Consider the following 15,575-nt stretch of genomic DNA (forward strand, 5'->3'; position numbering starts at 1 on the left):
TGAGAAACTTTGCATTTATCTAAGCCAGACCAGAAGTGAGTTTGCTTATGGATTTAGTAGCCATGATGTGAGACACGTTATGAAAATAAGTAAATAACTTTCACCATATTATCCAGATTATCCAGTTAGATCTTCCTCTTGAACCTGTACAGACTTCAGCCTACCAAAGACATCTGAACTTATATGCAGGAGCGGTTTTTTTTCTTGCCTGAGGAGGGTAGGTGCATTGGAATTAGCCCAGAAACCTACTTAAATGGACATTCACTCACTTTCTAGAGCAACACCGATGTTAGAACATTGATATTAGAGCATATTTGGGATTGGAGGAGTTAATCTTTTATCTGCCTTGTTAAACAGCATCTGCAACTCTATGGCCCATCTGAAAAATGACTTATAAAAACTGTTCAAGCTTGAGGTTGCAGAATTTCCACCCAAACTACAGATCTGAGAATTTTCTGCCCAGGATGACAAGTTTTAGCCTATTAGTTTGCACAGACACAGGATGTAGCCTGCATTTTTTCCCTGGGAACACCAGTGAGACATGCAAGAATCATAAATAGATCAAAGTTCATGTTTCGCCACTGAAAGAGGAACACCATTTCCTAGCTAATAAATCTGTGGTTTTGATATCTATACCTAGTTCCCTAGAGTGAAAATTTTTCAAATAGCTGTCAGTAGACTGAGATTTCATTCTGATTTCGCTGGCACATCCTCATTGTTCAGTAGGTGCTGATGTCAGAGTGCCAATCTTTCTGGCCAAGCTCTTTTTCTCTTCTCACCACTCATAATCCTGTGTGATGAGAACAAACATAGAGGTTTGGACCAAAAGCTTGTGGCTCAACTTGTCTCTGACAGTTGCCAATAGGAAATGCCTTAGGTTAATTCTGTAGCTGATCTTGTATGATGGAAACATTTTCACAGGAAATGGTGGATAAATGCTAATTCTGCTAGCAAATTGGAGAAGCCATCTAAAACAGATTGTATCACCATCCTATCCTCTCAGAGACTCTTTATTGTACAAGGAAATTTATAATCACAGAGATGCATGGTGTCAGCATCACCATGGAGACAATGACAGTGTTTGCAAATAAATCACCTAACTCCCCAAATTGGAGCAGGCTTACTGTATAAGAATATACAGTCTGTGCTTTCTATAAGCTTGTGTAAAGGCAGCATACCTAGGACTTCAGCACTGATGCTAAGTATTATGTTATTGTTTCTGTGTTATGACAAGGGAAGTTAATAAAAAAATTTGGGCTATCTAGGGACACTTTTCTATGTCACTGTGAGAAAAGTGTAAAACAAATTCTTAGCACTTTTTAACTTTGTAGTTGTATCAGCTGCCTTTAATTTTAGGTTGCAAGTTTTTTTTGTTGGACACCTTTATGAAGTTAAATGAAATTTATTATCAAGATTGATGCTGTGATGCCAAAAAGGTGGTAGTCAGACTCAATGTTTCTTCAACAACACTTACTTCTAGTGATAGGGAAAATGTTCTCATTTGCCTGGCATTGTCTTCATAAATAAAAAAGTTCTCAGAATGTTATACCTTGGAATGATGAGGAGGAGAAGTTAGAGGTGCTGAAATGGATGCAGAAATCATAGACTGTAGTTAAAATTTTCTTTCAATATTTTGCTTCCTATAAAACAGATGATCTTTTGTTCCTCTGAGTAAGAATGTACATGCTTCTGTTTCTTCACATAGCTGCAAGTAACCACATCTGCTGTCTTGAGTTTCTGTGTGGAACAAATCCACGCTCTGAAGAGAGAGGGAGGAGATCTACTACATAGAGCCTAAACAGGGCAAAGGAAAGCTGATGTGAGGACCCTATCTGGGCTCATCGGTCTCTTTGCCGCAAACCTGTTCTGTGCAGCTTCCCTCTGCTCCAATCTCAGAGAGACGAGAGACCATGAATTGATCACAGAGGCAGATCCAGTGGCCTTCTTTTTTGTACAAAAATCATGAGGCCCAAGTAAACAGAGTCAACAGTCATTCCCCCAGAGCACTTTTTACAGATCTTGTGTCAGATTTTTCTGTCTGATTGAAGCTCCCCATCACACAGGCTTTTCTGTGATGCAGTGCATAGAGGTCAGGAACTCAGAGCAAGAAGGAAATAGTGATGGAAGTGGTCGAGTGGTGGATAAATTTTGTTCTGCATCACTCTGGTAATATTTGCCATTCAAAGACAAAAGCCTCTGCATGGGAGAATTGCTACTAAGCCAGGACTCTACAAGTGTGGTTTTCTTGCAGGATCCCAAAGGATGTTTCTTTTTTTAATTCCAGAGAGCCAATAGTCATTAACTGTGATTGTGGTTTTGGCTTCACTGCTCATTCCCACAACCAGTTTCAGATCTGAGTCTGTTTAGAAAGGTTTTTTGAAGCCTGGAAGCATGCCTCTGCAAACAGAAAGCCAAAGCTTTTAAAACCTGGGAAATCTTGTATGGGAATTGTCTGTTCTGAAGAAATCCTTGTGGTTGAGTCATTAACAGGTCCTACTGCAGTTCATGTATGCATATACCATTTCACAATGCTATCTCTTCCTGTGCTTATGGTGTTCCCTACCAAGCCTAACAGCAGGATCAGGCGTATTTAACAGCCCTCTTTTGTTTTTTCCTATATAAACCAAGCAGTGCAAAATCATGACATTTGCATGTATTTAGAAGTATCAGCACTGTACTGTGGCTTAAACTCTGATAACCAATTTCACATTGTATATTTCTTGCTCTGAAGAGATCCTTCTCCCCAGCCATTTAAAAATGAAGGGAAAAAATACCAACAAATCTGCTGTGTTGAATTGCAAATGAGTCTGAAACCTGCATCAGTTGTGGGGGCAACTTTAACTGCTGGACAGCTTTCAGATTCTTCAGCTGTCACAAGCTGTCACACTTGCATACTCATGCAGACCATCCTGCCAAGAAATCTGTAATCCAACAGCAGCATTGCAAACTTAGGACATTTTCTGGGTTTTCCTCTTCAGGTCTCAGGCCACTACTTCACCTCTGCTGAGTTCTCAGAGCTCACTGAGAAGAGCTAATTCCCTGTCCTAATGCAGTCTCAGAGCTTCTGGCTTCATTTTTGGGTTCTGGGGATCTCTTCCAAAATTTTACATGTGTAGTATTGGAAATAGCAACATGCTTAAATTAGCAACAAAACAAGAAGCTTAAAAAAGCTTGTCAAACTCAGAAACAGTTGGTTCCCTTCCCTCAAGGTAATACATTATTCATAGCACTGTACTAGGATTGAGGGTGCCAGTGACAGTAGAGGCTGTGGATGAATTGAAGATGCTGAGTGTGCAGGAGATTCAACAGGCACGAGTTAATCGGCTTCTGCTACTGCTCATAATTCCATCATCTTGCATGCTATGTCCTGCTCTTGGTCAGACTTCTGCTATTCAGAAGACCTCCACTTTCCTTCCCTTAATACACTGTATGTGATACAGATAGTGAATAATTTCTATTATTGTTCTTATTAGCATATATTGTTGACATGGCTGCTTATATCCAAAGAATAACTGGGGTTAAGGGGCTGATCTTTCTCTTCCTTGCAGCAAAGACAAAACTGCTACAATGATATGGCAGGCACTCACATCCCTAGAGAGGGAGAAGACTGCAGTGCAAATTGTCACTGGTGGATTTGGGTGAAGTTAGTGCATTAACAGTCCATGGCATGTTCTTAGCATGTTTTATCTGTGCAGATAGAATGTTTTATCTGTGCAGATAGGAGTTACTCCTTAACAACGTTACTAATTTGCAATGCATGAGCAGGCTTACAACAAAAATCTGTAAACTCTTTAACCTCATAAACATGATTGATTTTTTGTGGCTTGGCTGTTAATCACACATGAAACAAAGAAAAACTGTGAAATTGAGGAAGGCAACAATTCAGTCACAGGCAACAGGTCGTTCACCTCTGCACATGCTTACTTGTTCCTGTGGCTTAGAAAGGTTGACCTCCACTATGGCAACGAAATGGCCTATGAAAAACAGCATGAAGCATTTCAGTCTGCTTCCCCCTGGGCTGGGGTTCTCATTAAAGAGGCCAATATAGCATGTGATGCAAAGTGGCAACTTTGCTGGCAGCCTTAGCAAAAGGATCAGTGGAGGCAGATGTTAAACCAGCTGTTTGCTCCAGGGACTTTAGTTTCCAAAGGTAAAGTAAGACAGAACAGGTTTTATTTTGGACAAAAAGATAAGACAGAGTTTCAGAGAAACAAGTGTTTACCAGGGAGGCAGCAGATTTAAAGTGAATCAAGAGTGACACACTGGCTACCTTGACTGCAGCAGTGCCTTCAGCTCTCTGGCCCACTTTGGCATTCCAAGTATCAAGTTTCCTCTGAAGACTGGGGGACAGATAAGTGTTTCAGGGACTTGACCCCTCTGCTCTAGATACAGCATGAGGCTGCCTAAATCCCTGAGTGTGCTTAACTTTCTCAGTGACCACAGATGCAAATCTAGACTAGAAATCTGTTTTTTAAGATGACTGAGTGAGATCGATCCCACTGAATTACATTCTTTTCAGCCCAGGTGCTGTTTCTCAGATCTTCTAGTCTTGCTGCTTTCCAGCATTTTGCATTGGCCAAAATAAATTGAATCAAATTAAGTGTCAGAGGGATAGATAAGCATATTCCAGGATAAATAAATTTTGATATGGTAGCCATGGTGACTCTTAAGAACATGTGCTGCTGCAGGTCTGCAAATCTCTACTCCTAGTGTCTGAACCCTTTACAGATGAGGCCAGCACTGCCAATCACAACTACTGGATGCCATTAGGACTGTGATTTAGAAAAGCTTTTCAGCTCTGAGCTCTTAGCCCAATTATGCAAAACCTCTGTGCCAAGTTCACCTGAACTGTATGCTAGAATGCCTGCATAAACCTTGTTAGTTGTCCTGTAATAAAGATGGTAATAACATATATAAATTCTAAAGAGCAGAGAGAGAGTTACCAGGTTATCATTAACATACATTTTTTGTGCTTTTGTAAATTTGTAGGCCCAGAATTACCTTTCCATTAGCCGAAGGTCTTGCATTGAGCTACTTGTTTTCTAGGTAGTTATTTCTTAGCAATACTCTCTAATGACTACACTTGAAGCAATAAATAAAGCCATGCTAATCTTTTCTGTGTAGACTCTTGTACAACGCCTATCACCTTAACAAACCACCTTCTACTCGAACATTAAAATGGCAGAATAATGCCCTGGCATGTATTGTTTGTCCTTCCATCCTCTTTCTCACAGAAGAAGAGCATGTAGTGGAATCATTTGATTTTACAAGGTGGTGTCTTTTTGTTAGTTTTCTAAAAATATATGTTGCTACTTACTTAAATAAGGAAGAGCAAAACTAGAACTATAGATCAGAATTAGAAAAGCGTTTTGGTTGTAAACAGAGTACTTTAAAAGACTGCCCACTGAGTAAGACTGGTCTCACATCCTAGAAAAAACAGTACCGGTAAGAGATGTAAGATATACCTAGAAATGATAAATATGAGCAATAAAACAGGCAGGTATATATAATGGATGACTTCTGCTTTATACACAACAGTAAACAGATGCTAAAACTGATTAATACCCAGAGAGAGCAAATACTTTTTAATTAATTCTGGCATTTGTTTATTACCAGTACACCTTTAAGGTGTTATTTTTTCCTCCCCTAATGAGATTGGAACATACTGTTAAATCGATATCAGAGTTTCTGAACTCATTGCAAAAGAGCAAGGTTAGAAGTAAATAACTATCAAGAAGAGATTTTTTTAGAAGTGAGCCATTGCATGAGAAAACAGATCATATGGAAAAGAAACAGTGTTACTGACAGGTATATTTATTTTAGAAGTTTCTGTGGCACTTCTGGTTGATTGAAATCATTCTGAAACTGTATACTTAAAGCATGGCTGCCCAGTTCAGATTATTTGCATTTGCTAAAAAGGAGAAGGTAAAATTTTTAAAGTCACACAAGGGATATACTTCTCAATCCCATTTTCTCTGCTTAAACACAATCTCTTTCTGAAGGTTGAACCAAACTTTGCTGAGTGATTCTGAGGTTCTGAATGCCAAAATAAGTTTTGGAAATGTGGGTTATAAATCCGTATAATTTATGTTTCTTTGAAGTGTTGTTCATGGTGATGTATGAAAGCAAATTCTAAGTACCAACCAGCAGCAAAGGTGCATTTTTTTAGTGCTAACCTGGATGATGAAATGTGGATTTTTCCTAATCTATGCAGTTTTTTACACCTTTTTTCAAGGTGATGCTCCCAGATGAGTTGCTGTGAGTGTATGAATGTTCTGATCTTCAGTGGGGATGGGGCTTGTTACCAACCTTTATAACGTTCTGAGGGATTGTAAGGAAGAAAGCACTGTTAAGCCAATTCCATCCAATCTAACTCATCCACTGAGGGAGTGTCAAGTGAGTCTAAGATTTACTTTCTTATTACATCTCTAAGATTTACTTTCTTATTACATCTCTAAGTTAAGTCCTATGTACTTGTCAGTGTTTAAGTGTGTAAGCATTCCTCTCTGGAAACTTCTCGTAGGTCCTGCAAGTGTATAGGGAAGAATCTTACAGAGAGAAAGTGTCTGAAGAAAGCAAAGTATGTGTGTAGGAGAGAGAAGCTGTATATAGAAGTGCAGCTGATGTTAGCTTTCATCTATTTGGAAGCTGGATGACCCAGAGATTATTCATACACAGTGCAAGAAAGTGCTGTACGTAATGCCATGAACTCTCAAGGCATAAGGGTGAATTTTAGAGTCCATAATGATTAGATTTTTAGTGGAATTGCATAAGAAATGAACAAATTTTTTTAGGGTTTTGTTTGTTTGTTTTGTTTTTTGTTTTGGTTTTGGTTTTTTTAATAATAGTTGAATTTCTGGTTGCATAGAAAAATTGCGGCAGAAAAAGAAAACCTAAGAAGTTTAAATGCAAAGAGTCTCCTGTTTTTTTGTATTATTTGACTTTTCTGGAGGTAGGACTAAGAATTCCTTTGTGAGTTTCAGCACTGAATGCAAAACTAGATGTGAAACAGAAACCAAGAGCCATCTCTCCAAATCATCATGTTATTTACTGCTTGATTCCTTCTTGGAATAGTGGCAGTTAGCAAACTACTTAAGAAATCCATTGCTATGAGGAATGGATATCTGATTTTTTTAACATTAAAATGATCATTCTTCCTCACCATTTTTTTCCCCCTGAAACAGTATATAGGTTGGTCTCTGCAGTCACTGGAGAAAGAACAGGGGAGCAGAGGGCAAGGTGCTGACTGAACATTCTCTCACTATGATCATATTTACTAAAGCTTCTATCTGACCTGTCCTAAATTGCGTTAGTGTTGTTATACACTTGGAGTAGCCAGATTCTCTGACAGGATCTTGTGTCAGGCTCTGAAACAGACAAGCGGAAAGGACCAGGGCTGCCACTCTGCTATACTGCTCCTATATTTCTCTTCTGTTTGCAAGTGCCATTCTGATCCTTAGACATCTATGGTGATTTTCACCACAATCATGGTCATGGAGGCCATGGGAAACTTCTTCTTGGGAAGAATCAATAATATGCAGTCCTCTGCAGTGTGAACTGTCACTCTATAGAGAAGAAGGATTAGAAATAGTATTGTCCTCAAGAGCTGAGAAAACTTGCAGATAAACAGCTTCTATAATTACCAGGAAAACAAAACAGAGAGGCAGGGTTGTGCAGCAGGTTGTCCCACCTCACACACACTGATATGATAATGAAATCCAAACCCTGTGGAATTGCAGGCACATTATTCTCACTTGCTTTGGAGGTCAGCTAAGCAGCTAATTTCTCAAATGGGCTCATAGCTCTGAGAAAACGTAACACTAGTCATTTCTTCCAACAAATTGCAGTTGTCAGAGAAACTGGATTAGTAGCTCATGGAGCCAAAAATAGACACTATGGGCTCGCCAGAGAAGGATTAATTCAGTAACAAAGGTGAGGGTACATCAAAATATCGTAACATCTGGAGAAAAAGCAACAAAAAATGCTCAATTGAAAGCAAGTTACCCATAAAATTACGTTAAAAGTAGTCTCAATCACAAAGCAGAAGAACAGCAGTATTTAGTCTTCATTCTGTTTTATTCACCTTCTAGATCCACCTTGCAGTTTCTGCTTTATCAGCTGAATCAGTTTGGCCACAGTCCTTTCAAAGTCATGTACTTCAAGGAAGTCATGTTAAAGCCATTATTTGAATACTGGAGAAGAATAGTATTTGGCTTGACATTTCTATCTTCTTTGCGGGAGGGAGGGGGAGATAATTTACTGCTAAATGTATTCAACTGAAAAATAAAAACTAAACTCCCCAAACCCAAATCTCATAACAGAGCTACAGAGAAAGCAAGTTTCCAAACCTCAGCATATCTTTACTAAAAAGTGGGTAATTATTTTCTATTGCCTCAAATATTTACATTTTAAAGAATTCTCTTTTGTGCCATGATTTTGAAAATTGATATTGCTATATTGCTACTTGCTTGGATTTAACAAACTAAACAAAACAAACCAGTTCTTCATTCTTCTTCAGTTACTTATTTTCCATAGTGGAGCAATTCCACAATTCTGCATATGACCCTGAAAGTGCAGCAGTGCACTGCAGATAGGGAACCTCAGCCTGTCTGGTGAAGATGAAAAGTTCTTCAAGGTATAGGTTGGGTCTCAGCTGAAGACAGGGCTGGTACTAGTTTCATGCAGTTTCTACTATGACTTAAGTAATTCTTTTTACTTATGTATTCAGAAGCTCAGGAATAATCTTCACCACTTTCTTTAGAAATTCTTTCTGTAGCATGTGTCTTTTCTGCACACCTGTTATAAAATCTCTGCATTTCAGATCTGAGGCATTGACAAGTGTAGGGTATAAATAATAACTTATGTCAGCAAATCAAATCACTGTGAAAAATATTTGCAAAGTATTTATGCTCATTCTCTTTTAGATATCTTATAAGCTAGAGTCCTTTTTGCAAATTCTGTTGTTACAGAAGCCTTTGGTCATCATTGTAAGAGAGGTCAAGACTAATCTTGGTTTTGGGATTTAATTAGCATCAACCCCATTTATCTGGCATTCACTGTGTAGCATTATTATCGTGGCATTAGGGTTTAGTGGTGAAACAGAAAAGTCAGGATAAGCAGCACCAGCAGTTATCTGCATTGCACATCCTACGCATTATGTACACATTCCATGGCATACTTTTTATTTTATAGAACATGATATGACTGCTTAAATATGTAGAAAAATAGTCAGGAATAAATAATACAAAATATATGGACATTCCCTGATAGCTATCTTGAGATATGAATATGTTATTATCTACCCTTGGGATTGCTCTGAACAAATCATGTATCTTTGGCATCTATTCTTACTTCAGTGAAAGGCATTGCCATCATCATCCTTTTAGTTGTTAAATTTCAGTTCCTTTAGAGCCCAGAGATTAATGACACGGGTATTTTTCAGCCATGTATTTTAAGAGAGTAATTGTTTGGGTTTTTTTTCTGAATATGGTGGGCTCCACTTCTAGGACTGACTTTACATTCCTTCTTGATTTGATATTAATCTTTCCCAGTTTATTGCAATTCTGCTAAAGTTCTTCTTTGCAGGATCCCACAGTGCTTTGAAGAGGCTATGTGTATTCTGTTTGTGTAATTCACTGGTGTAACATATAAATATTAAGGCATTTTCAGATCACCATCCTGGAGAGTCCAACTCATGTTTCACAGCCACATATAATTCCCTAATTCTTTTTGCCACTTTGCTCTGCCTCTATAGCCAACTTTAAAGAAGGAACTGAATACTACTAAAAATTATCTAGTGGTTCATATTTATATATTTCAGTGGGATAAATTCATGATAAGGAGAAACTTTTGCAAAACAAGCTAGTATTATTGGCATGAACTTCAGAGGCTAGGCTCATAAAGTCATAGTTCAGTCTCTATGCAAAGCCTCTGAGAGCAAATTGAACTTTGCATGCAATATCTCGCCTAGAAGAACTGATAACAAATTTCCAGTTGTCTGTCACTGTGATCCTGACTCTCCCATCTAATCAAGAGTCATGGAATTCATGAAACCAAAAATGGAAAATCTCATACTTCTGATACTTGTTTAAACACTTTTTCCAGGAGTCATCTGTAATTCTGAAATTGGTGATTTAACTGGCAATTCATTCAGGCTCATCTTCATTTCCTCTACAGGTAATGCTAGACAACAATTAACTTTGATGCCTTAGAGTTGTATCTTTCAACTTTTCCCTTTAATTTCAGTGTTACCAAAGTAATATCTGAGGGCTAATTCATGTCTAAGGTGGTCAAAAACATCTTTAATAACAGAGACAGACATGTGAAGATAGCCTGGATAATTGTAGGAAGATGGATGTTCACCTGAGTTCACGATGCTCAGTTTTAGGAGTGGGAATTTTAGGAAGAGTTATGAGCTGCACGTTTTTGGTGTGTCACTTACTGAGAGGAGACCAAAGGATGGAAGTGCAGTGGAGTAGAGTTTTAGTCTCAGCTTTATGAGTGCTGAGAATTTCTGCTTGTCTTGTTTCAAACTTCCCTGTTTTGGAAGCTGGATAAAAATATTTGGTACTCCTAAAATGTGAAGATTGACCACATCAAAGTCTACACTCCTGTGGAATGGCCAAATCTCCCCTCAGTGCAAATGCTTTTTGTGTAATTCTGTGATACTGGTTTAGTGTTGTCTTATAAAGCTTCTCTGAAGAGACATGTACAAGCATTCTACACTAACAAGATTACAACCTTGCACTATCAACAATGGATGCTTAGCATTAAAATAATCTTGGATGCCATTAAAGACTCCTAAAGCTCTATTAGGGTTTAGAGCACTGTGACGTTTGTGAACCGAAGCTGTTTGTATAAAATTTCTTGCAGACAAAGGATAATCTAATTAATGACAGTATTTACATTTTACTAATACACAGAGGAGATAAGGTGGTGTCCCTAGACATTTCTGCCAACTTAGGGGTTAAGAGATTAATTTTAGTACTCTGTAAATCTGAACATTATTTTAAAACATCAGCCTGCAATCTACTGGGAAGGGATGTGGCAGATTAGATGTTTTTAGGTTTTGCTGTCAGATGGCATGAACAGAAAAGGTCAGAAAGCATACAAGCCAAGATCTTCCCATACTGAAACCAAGGGAGTAATTGCAAAATCGAATCTGGTTACTTGTCCTGTAACTAGCTGTTCTGCTAAGGAATCCACCTGTCAGCGGAAGCAGAGTCCATACAAACTATCACATGCTGCATTTCAGTTTTTTTACTGGGAGTCGTTTGGCAGACTTAGTGGTCTGGAAGTTCCAGTAAGTACCTCTGGTTGAAAGTTACTATTTCAGTTTATTATTGCTTCCCCAAAGCAACCAAAGAATTCCTTACTTGAAAAAAACAAACAAAAACCAATGAAGTTTGGTTCTGTCATTTTTGTCTTTGACTGTGAGCAGTTGAAGTGCATGATATATGTACCAACCAGGCCTGTATTGTGCCATTGAGCAGGTTATTCAAGGCCACAGCAGCAGTATAACACAGCTGAATTCAGTATTAATCCCTCTACGGTAATACGAGTCTATGTAAAAAATTGATGTGCCATATGTGTAGGCCATGGGAAATTTGTGTGTGCAGTGAACTATATATGGTCTTAAGAGCTTTAACATTTGTACTGCTCTTCCTATAACAATGTGTGTCTTGATAGCTGTGACCCTACGGGCTTCTGGAAAAAATGTAATCTAAAGTTTATTCTTCTTGTTTTAAAATCACTGCTTTGTGAGTAACTGTTTACACAGGCCTGCATACAGCAAGGGGTCTTTCTTCATGTGTTGCTGGGAAATGGAAAAGCAGATGCTATTTGTAAATCTTGCAGGCTTACAGAGATCAGTGAACGCCCTTCCTGAATCTCGTCCTGATAAGCCACTTCTTTTTTCTAGCAAATGCAAACAGTGCCAATAGTCTGGGCCTTCTTTAGAAGAAACTAATAATTTGTTAAACGACCTTGTTCAGTTCTGCTTCTATTGATACTTCTTAATTTTATCTTTTTGCCTCCTTTTGAGTAGACTTTGGTGATATGATTCTTCCAAAGTGTAGCTTAGGACAAACAGTTTGCCTTTTTTTACCCTTCCTTTTTCAAAGCCACTGAAGGCTTCAAACAAGAAGAAAGAACTTTACAAAACTCATGCAGGTATGTTGTTAGCAGATAGCAGAAGAATAAAACAGCCTTCTAAGAGTATTCCAGACTATCTTTTAACAGCATGCCTGCACTATGTTGTGACTTGTCATCTTGCTTTCATAGTGTGCCCTACTATAATGGTGTTTGTTACAATGAGGTCCTTTTAGTTTGTTCGAAAAGATTTTACTTGTTTGTCACCATATTAGAAACACAATGTGCACTCTATAAGAAAAGCAATATACAATATACTCTCATCTATTTCAATGCTTCTAGTTTTAGGCTAGTATTCATATAAATGTTTATAATCAAAATACAGGTTTTCTTGTTCTTCACAGGACCAAGCAAAATTTTGCCATGTCTGAATATGAACAGTTATCTAAATACAAACAGTAACACTCTTTTCTCATGCTTCTAGTTAACTTGTGGTGGGCTCCATCCTACTGATTCCCCATTAATGCATTTGAAATGGAAAAATAATAAGCTATTTCAGTGCATGACCTTTGCACAGTACCTCATTCATAAAGAAATAGATCCAATATTTCATTTATGAGTTACTAGTGATCAGCAAAACAACAAAAACCCTTTGAAGTTCAGCCGAGTAAGTTCTGGAACTCTTGCATTGCTTATTCAGTTTCGCAGTTTCTGGAGTCATTAAAATGGATATATTTGATGAAACCTTTGCCACAGACACTGGCACGAGTCTTCATAAAAAACTGTTGTAATTTCTGTTTCCCATTTTATGTGGAAGTATGCTGTAATGGAGAAATTATCTGGATTAAAAAAAGAATCATACAAGGTTTCTTCAAGACAGTTGTCACTTTATTTGACCTTGTCCTCTGGTAGGTAGCTCACTTTAATTATTTTTTGTCATATTGGTAACACAATATCCATAAAACTGTTCTCCAGAGAAACTCCATTGAAGAACACTTTTTCCTAATTGTGACCAGGATACCTCTATTTCAGAGCTAAGTCACTGAAGAGGTGATCAAAGAAGACAGAATATTAAGACAAATCGAGAAATTTTACACACAAAAAATGTGTGTATATGGTTATAAAAGTACTACAACAGGGAAGTTATTATTTTTTTTCCTCTTTAACATTTGCTGATACACATAAGAGCTGCTTATAAAATATTTATTTTGTCCCTCACAATCTTCCTTTTGAAGCCAAAAGAGCTTCGAAATAAAAAAAAGTTACTTGATTACTTTGTATGAATTACTTAGTAAATACAATCCAGATGCCAAGTCCACCTAGATGCCAAGTCCATCCAGACTGACTTTAGTTGTCACAAAGGTAGCTAATTCACTGGAAGTCATTGACAGAGCTTGGTTTTGTAAGCACTGTAATAAGACAATATGAAGCGCTCCAGTTCAGTTACATCGCCAGCTGCCCAAAATACCACCCAGACTATTTATTATTTTTCTCCCGTTGCTTAAAAAGGCAAATAATTAGCTCAAGTCTGTGTTTTTGCTTTATCCAAGTTCTCGTATGTGAAGACTGCATCTGGTAGCATGTTGCAGTCTTGTTTTCCCATGAGAAGATGGTTTATCTCCTTTGTGATACCTTTTTTTTCTGTCTGGAATTTGTTGACATCTCTTCAACCATGCCAATCGCTTTGTTTGGGCTGCTTAATGCCTGGAAATCCTGGATAAAAGATCACACTAAACATGTGCGGAACAATCGTTTATATCAGGAGATAAGTTTTGTATGGATATTTTATGTTTACTGCTAGGGGCAGACCAACTTTTCAAGTGCACTGGGCTCACCTTGTGCTGTAGAGCTGATGTGTATGGGCACAACACATGTTGACACATTGCTCAGCTAGTGCAGAACACATGGTCATGCATTTCAGTGTGGCAAATCTCGAGGAAAAATTAAATTTGCAACATTTGCAATTTCAGATGTTGGCAGGAGTACATGATTTGTATCACCTACTCTCTTGTGTCATAAAAACTCTGAAAATATAAGAAAATAAGAATAAAAAGAAAAGAAACAAATGAGGTCATTTGTGAGGCAGAGCTCATTTATCAAATTTCATGTTCCACATGTGGAACTAACACCATTCAAATGCAGTAGTCAACGCTGATCATCCATCTCATAGGAGTTGCATTTCTGTTTCCATAGATAAATTTTTTACTGAGCAGATATAATATAATACTGCCACTGTTTAAAAATTGGTTGCTGAAATGGTCAATACCCAAAAACCCTACTGTGACGTGGCAAGTAGGGTTCTCTTTCCAGCAAGGTTTTGTGGTAGGAACTTTGAATGTTATTGTGAATCAGGACTGATCAGTGGTGGTCCTAAACCTTCACAAATAAAGCAAATTATTGCATCACAGTCAAAACCCTGGTCAGTACTGCCATGCCAGAAATGCCACGTTCTGAACAATTGCAGGCTTCCTACCTCCTGGTAATCCTTGCAAAACAAAACCATGTGGCTCCTGTTTTACAGAATAAGAGTCCTTGTTCGGGCTAAAAGTCTGCAAAGAGCTCTGCAACCGTATCCTACACTCCTTGCTGTGCAAAACCATCGTTGCCCTGATTTTGCAAGTTACCTTTGCTGGGTAACACATAGTCTGTAAACAGAACCATAGTCCAGTACGTTGATGTGTACCTCTTTCCATCTAGGGACAGGACAGTGCTTTTCCCTGACATGCATTTGGATTTAAAGCTTAGTTACATGGACCACTTAGGCTGCAGTTCCACGTATGCTCAGGTGAACATACCAGGACCCAGGGGCCTCATGCAAGGCCTAGTGCAGATGCTGTGAGCCAGGGTGGGGCACTGCGGCCGTACCTCATCGGGTGGTCATAGTGGGGACTCACACACCCAGTGTCTAATGCAGCATTCCAAATATCTAAGGATTTATTTTTCCATACATTCTACACACATGCCTATGTATTTTATGAATCAGGTCTGTGGTCAATGTTTTGAACAACTCATTTGCTGCAGTTTCATGGGGTTATTATCTCTTTGGTTTGCAATGTAAATAGTATTGTACATCTGCTACTTTATGATACAAATGCCATGTGAATTGCTTATTTTTAAAATGTTACTACTCTGTTACGGTTTATTTGCAATGCCATCTGACAGTATTGGTTTAATATACAATGTATCTGTATGGCATGAATTAAATTGCTTATATTTTGCAATGTCAAATATTTTATTTTTGTTTTTTAAAATGACTACATTTCATCCTATGCAGATCTGTAAATGTTTCTTAAGTGGCTCATTATGTCTGAAAATATTGCTTCCTCTCCAGTAGTGCAGCCATAAAACTAGTATTTCTGATCAAAATCATCAGATATGTCATCTAGCAATTTCAGATTAGAAATAGATGTACAAATATGTAAGCTTTTATAGTTAATCAGAACATCTACTGTATCTTCCTTGCTTTTCATGTAATGATACATTTT

This window comes from Neopelma chrysocephalum, unplaced genomic scaffold, assembly GCF_003984885.1.
Source record: "Neopelma chrysocephalum unplaced genomic scaffold, ASM398488v2 Primary Assembly neopelma1_43, whole genome shotgun sequence".
Classification (NCBI taxonomy): domain Eukaryota; kingdom Metazoa; phylum Chordata; class Aves; order Passeriformes; family Pipridae; genus Neopelma; species Neopelma chrysocephalum.